The following is a 6984-nucleotide window of genomic DNA, read 5'->3' as shown; positions in this document are numbered from 1 at the left end:
CCGAGGCGGGGGCGCCCGGCAGCCCCGCACGTCCCAGCGCAGCGGCACCCGCAGCCCCACTCACAGGGGCCTGGCTGCGCTGAAACCCCCTGCCCTTGGCCCGCAGAAAGAGGAAAAGCGGAAATAAAGCCTGTAATAACCCCAGCACCAACGTTAAGAGCACAGAGCATTGGTACTTCAGGACTAGGCAAAGCCCCCACACCACTTCAGGGTAGGGTGTTACCCCTTCCCACGCCGGAGTACTTGCCCCACGTTTACTTCAATTTGTATTTTGCACAGCACTTGTGAGCCTCTGATAATTAGTACAGCCTTTAACCCCCCCCCCTAATTTTAAGATAAATCAGTGGAACTTACCCAGTGGCTGAAGATGGAGGCCACCTGGTAGCAGTTTGCTGAATCAAAGCCTGGGTTGACGTTATGGGGTTTGTGCCCTGAGTATTTATTTCATTTGGGTCACCTGCTGCTTAATTGTACCAACGGGTGCATATCTGTGCCAAGAGAAAACACAAGCACTAAAGACCCCTGTGTTTTCATAACCTACAGCGTCCTGCAGCATCTGGGAAGAGTCTGGCCTCTCTGGGGTTTAGGTACCCCAACGTTGTGAGCATGACTGCATGCAGGAAGGGATGATGTCCTGGGCTTCAGTCACCTGCACTCTTCCTACCTCAGGTCTCCCCAGCACAGCCTGCTCTCATGGGCAATGTACAGACGATGTTTAACTGATGTCCTCTGGCTACAGCTGAGACCAAATGCCTACAGTAAAAGAAAATAGGAGCCAGGCGTGGGCTGCAAATGGCACCAGTCTTTTCCTAAGCTCCCCCAGCCTTTGGCACGCTGCATTCAGCTGCCTTTGACTGCCTACCCCAACTCTAGACCTGTTTATATTCCCCAAGTGACAGCTAATCTCCGATGGCCCTGCACCATGCAGCAATAAATTGGTCTCCTTGACCTTTGGATTGCTGAGCCTTAGCTGAAATGTGAGTTATACCCCAAACACAGCGAATCAGGCACTGTCTATCATCTCTACCAGCCCAGTTATTAAATCCACAGGCTTTAAGGAATAAGGATTGATTGCCCTTGAGGTCTTACCAACTTGTTCCCCAAACCTAGAGGCCCTGTGGATTTAAGTCATATAGCAGGGTCCTGAATTAATAAACCTCAAAAAAAAAAGCACAAATGAGACTCTTGTCAGTCTTCCTGCATCACTTGTCAGTGTTTTTCACCAACAACGCTGTCATTTCCGCAGTGATGAAATGTCTCGTCTTGATATGGAAAAAGCCATTTTGTTTCTATTATTGTGGTTGGCTTCATAACACATCAGTAAATACTATACTGTTTGGTTTTTTTTTCTCAGTGTAATGACCTGACATCCAAAGGAAACAGCGCTGCCTTGTGAAAACAAAACATCTCACACCACCTTAGCCAGATGCTTTGATATTTCTAAAGATTTCCTTTCCCTTCTGTTGTGGTTTAAACCCGGCCGGCAGCCAAACACCACGCAGCCGCTCGCTAACCCCTGGGGAATGGGTGAGAGAGCTGGAGGAGGAAGGGTAAAGAGACTCACAGGTTGAGATAAAAACAATTTAATAATTGAAATAAAATAATAATAATAGAAAATACAAATGAGCAATGCACAATGTAATTGCTCACCACCCACTGATTGATGCCCAGCCCATTCCTGGCTAATGATCCCAGAGGAGAGAGAATCCTGAAACAACAATCCCAGAAGCCAGAGTGAGCTTCCCAATTCACCTTTATCTATATACTGAGCATGATGTTACACAATATGGAATATTCCATTGGCCAGTTTAAGTCTGTTGTTTTGGCTGTGCTCCCCCCCAGCCTCTTGTGTACCTGCGCACTAGCAGGACATGAGAAGTTGAAAAGTCCTTGATTTCTTAGCAACAACTGAAATCATCAGCACATTATCAACATTTTTCTCGTAACAAATCCATACTGAACCCAAAGCACTGCAGTATTCTGGCTACTAAGAAGGAAGGAAAAATGAAATTAGCTCCATCCTAGCTAAAACCAGACAACCCCCTACATTGTTCTGGTGCTGGTGGGGAAAAGCTGCTCTCTTTTATCCAGAATACAGATGGAGCAAGCCTGGCTCTGTAATCGCGTTCACACCATCCCCAGCAATAACTTTCTGTCAGAAAAATCTTCCCTAATTTCACTTCGACAACTATTAAGCAGCTTCTTTTCCTGCAGCTACAAAACATGTGTTACAAAACTCAAAACCACCTTCTAATTAATTATACCTATTTCTCAAATGGAAAAGGAATTCTCATTTATTTTCTCCATGGCTGTATGTTAAGCTCAGCCACCACAACTCTGGGCCCTTTGTTTTTTTACCTGGGCAACTTTAAAAATCATAATGGATTTTCTGTTTTCCTTAATGATGTGTCATTCCCCCTCCTTCTCTGCAATGAAGTCAGTGTCCTGCTCACCTCCAGGCTACACCACTCCTACGCCAGCCTCTGCCTGTAGGATCCTGCCCAAGAAGCTCAAATGCCAGATACACTGAGCTGCATCTTTCAGAGGGTGTCCTAATTTTAGAGGTTCTGAGTACTAAAACAATTACAAAATGCCTCTCTCAGAGGCTTCAATTCTCCACCTTCTCTGCGGATAATCCCCTATCTGGAAAACACTCCCAGTCATCTTCCCACATCTATCTAGAGGAATTTGAGGAAAAAACCCAGCTCTGGCCAGCTGCATCCTCATGAAGGAGTTTTGTTGTGGTTGCTACTAGGTACAGATGGAGATGAACACCACTTAACCATATCCTGCTAAATTCAAGCTGCTGAGAAGATGTGTGGCACCTGAAGGAGTTTGGGATGCTCATAGTTTTCTCGTTCCCCTCCTTTCCTTGGGCAGGACATCTCTGCCTGCTGCTGCTGGCAGTTATGTAGAGGTGACACTGCAGGATTCGACCTCTCATAGATGAAGTGGGTCCTGAATCCTCTTTCTCTGGTAGCGGAGGTGCCCCTTTGGCCAGGCCTTTAAACATAAACCTTAAAAATCACAGCATTTTTGTAGCCCACAGCCAAGTCATGGGCTTGCTGCTTGTAATTTGGCACCACCACTGCATCCTGTCCCTGCCTGTGGGATGAAGATGAAAGAGGGGACATGCTGACCTTCAGATCTCGGCAAAGCAGCGCTGTGGCATGAAATACACAGCCTTGGAACACTGGGCAATTCCTGAAGAGCAACTGGGACAAGTAGAGTCCCAATGCATGTGCTGGCACCATCATTACTGCTTGTAATGAGCTCCAAAATGTTATCCTGGGAAAAGAAATCCAGACCCAGTGCATGTATCAAGGAATGCTCTGTGCCCACCCCGGTGGGAGCCTTGGTGATGTCCGGGGCTGTACTTCACCCGATGTGGCTCTGACTCCTCAGAACGACTTGTGGAAGATGCCGAGCCCCATCCTATGCAGCGCCGGCCTTGTGGCACTGAACCCTGCAAAGGGACTCTGTGTGGCATGGAACTAAAGGAAGAGGAGGCAAATTGCCCCGTTGCAGTGCTGCATTTGATTTACAAATTTAATTGTTTTAAATTTCATTTCAGCATCCATTGACTCAGCAGCTCTTTGCTGGACCACGCTGGAGGGGGGATACCCAGAGGGTGGGCAGAAAGGGTGAGCAGCGACTGTGGGAGGGCTGGGCAGGCTGGGGCCAACCTCACCATCACCAGGATACTGATCCAGGATGGGGCTGGCACTGTCCTTCTGAACTGACAGCCTCAGAGCTTGGGAGACATGTATTTCAGTGTTAACTGCACCGAGGAGTCAAAAAAGCCTGTAACCAGCAGTCTCTTCCCACTAGGAACAAATAAATACGGTGCAAATGTCTCCACCCTGGAGTCCCTCTCCACCAAGAGGGTAGCGGGGATATGAAAATGCAATGGGACCACAGCACTGGAGGGGCAATGGGTGAAACTTTCTCGGAGCATCACTTCTGGCTCTATCAACTCAGGTTATTTACACTGTGAAGAAGCCAGTGATATTTCTCTTGACTTGTGAAGAATATTATTTGCTTTTAAGACCCCAAGTAAGGCTGTGGCTCTTGGGAAACTTTGGCCTGTTTATTTGTTCTCTGATGGGAAAGGAACAAGAGTTATTTCACAATGAGGAATAAAGGGATCAGAAAATACTTGGTATTTCTACAAGGCTCTTTTTAAACCTAGAGCGCTCAGACTTTAAATTAATGAGGAACATAATTCTCTTGGTTTACAAGCAGCAGGGCATGGGATAAAATCTCCTTGTAGGGAAGAGAGTTAGCCACGAATAAAGGATGTCTCAGCCGATCGCATGGCCGTGTGTGTGTGCCTCAAGGTCTTGCCTGGGATCAGGGCTGGCCCTGCCTGGTCTCTGGCATCTGCAACCCAGAAAAAATCAGTGCTCGTGTGAAAAGAGAGCCCAGATGAAAGAGAGACCTAGTGGATCAACCACAAGGGAAAGAGGGAGAAGGGAGTCTCTGCAGCAGTGACTATTTTGGGGAAAGTGCCTCCACACCCACACAAGTAAATGTCACGGCCCATTGCCGGATCATTTTAATAGCAGCTGGCAGGTTGGCTGGCTATTCTAAAGCTCAAGCACACAAAAAGTTGGGAAAGAAATAAAGGCAGGTGGGGGCAAGCTCAAGGGCAAGGAGGAAGTCTGCAGATGAGAGCACCCTTGACTTCGAAATCCTACCTCCTCCCCCTTAGCTCATCCTGCCATAAATCCTTCCTTATGACTGATGATGCACAGCGCATGGCAGAGCTGAAGGCCCTGGCTGGAAGCAAAGCCCCAGCACTGGGATCTTCCAGAAACAGTCAGAAACAAGTCCTTCTCCCATAATTTCACCTTTTAATTAAGGAAGATGGGAAGACTGATTGTGAGGATGATGAATGAAATCAAATTTAGAAGTCACCTGAGAATCCATGGCAGAGCATGCTGAGATCTCCTGTTCCCCATGCAGGGACTGGAGGCTCTTCTGTGCTTCCTGGCTTATCTTACGTCTTTATTTGCTGATAAAAGCAGCACCAACAGCTTATTAATGTCTCCAGTTCACTTGTAACTGTCAAGCCATTGATCTCTCCTTACCTGATGGCCTTAAGCAGACCCACATGTCCCAACTCCCCTTGGTGGCACCGCAGTCCAGCGCTGCAGCCCTCTTGACTGAGTGGGTTCCCAGGGCGGCTCACGTGAAGGTACCAGATGGTGATTTTGGTGCTGGTGGGCACAGCTGGTTCCTTACGGGATGCCAGCAGTCCCGTCAGCTTTGTGGTGCTGTCAGCTTTTGCTGCTTGAAGGTCATCAGCATCCACAGCTCCCAATGCAGCAACTTGGAGAGAGGGCTGGACCTGGGTGGGAGAAGCAGCCCACCCATATTCTGTCAGTGGGGTTTCTCTTCTCATTACCAGAAATATTTATTTTCAGACACTTGGGAGCAAATAAGATTCAGAGAGAAACAAAGGACTCTTGGGCTCCAGTGCTTTTTGGAGACCATCAGACTTGAAGACTAAGGTTCTGCAGTAGCCGAGAAGCACCACGTAGCTCTCCCTTCATCTTCGGCCCCTGTGTTTCAGGTGCCCAGAGGTTTCCTGCCTCCTGTCTCCACTGGTGGATACAGAATCAGAGAAGGGAGGTGAGTCCGTAGGAGAAGCCACCACTGATGCTGCCTGGGTTTGTGTGTGATGATTGCAATGTCTGTGAAGTTTAGTTGACTCCTCCTAAATGTGTTCCAGCTGAATTCCCCCTTCTGCCCCTAGCTGCTTCTGAACCCTGGCAGGGGTCTGTGACCCTCCACACTCAATCTCCCCATGTGGAATAACCATCAGGTCTGGATTCGGATGCTACCAAGTCCCTGAGCCCAACCAAGTGCTTTCCTTTCAGGCATTTTGCAGCACTGTTACAGAATGGTTGTGCCTTGCTTATTGCAGAGCTTCACTTTCCAGGGCTCTCGGGCATCCAAGGGGCCATAAATTCACTGATGGTGAATTAACAAGCCCTGGAATTAAAAAAGAGGGAGAGAAAGGTGCGTGAAAATTGATTTTATTTTCACCTTTCCTCGTGTGCATGTGCTGGGCTTGAGGATATAGCAGATTATATTATTATATCTGCTAGGATAAGCAAAAAATTCAGTGGTGTCAGGAAGCTGCTGTACTAAAATGCCGCTTTGGGATGTGCGCGGCCAACCACACTTAGAGTGATTGCTTTGGGCACTGGCTGATGCTTGATGGTCTGTTCTGAAATGGAATCAAACCTGTGATAATTCAATGAGATCCAGGACCATCTTAATTCAGTGTTGAAGCTTCTTTTTTTTTCTTCCTTGGGGTCTGAGCTAGGCATGTGATAGGAATATTCACTGTAAAAAAGGAAGAAATAAAGGGGAAGGCAGCAATCTCTTAGGCTCTTCTTCCTCCAAAACCCCCTGTGCCAGCTGATGGCCGAGTCCATCACCCCCTGCTCCTTTCCCATTGCAGATCCCAGGATCTCAGCGCTGTGTCCTGAAAGCCAAGCGTGGTGGTGTGGAGGATTAGCACGGGGGGATTTCTGTTTTCTGGCCATGCTGTGATGGCTAGCGGTGGCCCTTTTCAGCTGGGGGCTGAGGGAATATGTGGGAGGGTGGAGGATGGTTCAGGGGGTTGCAGGAAGGAGCAGGAGGACATGGCGGGGGTGTGGGAAATCGTGAGAGGGTGCAGCAGGATGCAGGGGTGTTGTGTGAGGATGTAGGAGGGTACAGGGGGAATGTGTGTGGGGGTGCAGGAGGGCACAGGAGAGTGTGTGAGGATGCAAGAGGGTGCAGGATGGTTCGGGGGAGCGGGGGGGTGTGCGTGCAGGAGAATGTGGAAGGGTGCAGGATGGTTCCGGAGGATGCGGGGGGTGTCTGGGAAAATACGTGAGGATTCAGGAGGGTGCGGGGGGTCTGGCCCTGAGTCACCCCGCCCAGCGCCGCCGTGGGAGCGGCTGCTGCTGCCGGGGAAGGGCGGTG

At 48.9% G+C, this 6984-nt stretch overlaps 1 protein-coding gene across 3 annotated transcripts in view; it reads right to left on the bottom strand.

Annotated features, from left to right (window-relative positions):
- LOC113482105 (putative methyltransferase DDB_G0268948) overlaps positions 1 to 6984 on the bottom strand; it is a 12471-nt gene that overhangs the window by 4356 nt on the left and 1131 nt on the right. Inside the window, exon 1 of one of the 3 annotated variants that reach the window (XM_026852441.1) lies at positions 2702 to 2707. The exons of 1 other annotated variant lie outside the window; for it this stretch is intronic. The gene's annotated coding sequence lies outside the window, so the exon portion shown is untranslated. Of the gene's footprint in view, positions 1 to 354; positions 1480 to 2701; positions 2708 to 6984 lie in introns of those variants that run through there. One more of the 3 variants, XM_026852440.1, reaches the window with a different exon arrangement.

This window comes from Athene cunicularia (genome assembly GCF_003259725.1).
Source record: "Athene cunicularia isolate RWA chromosome 7 unlocalized genomic scaffold, athCun1 chr7_part1, whole genome shotgun sequence".
In the NCBI taxonomy this organism is placed as follows: Eukaryota; Metazoa; Chordata; class Aves; order Strigiformes; family Strigidae; genus Athene; species Athene cunicularia.
Note: the sequence above shows the minus strand (reverse complement) of the source record. Positions and strands in the feature narration are given on the sequence as shown.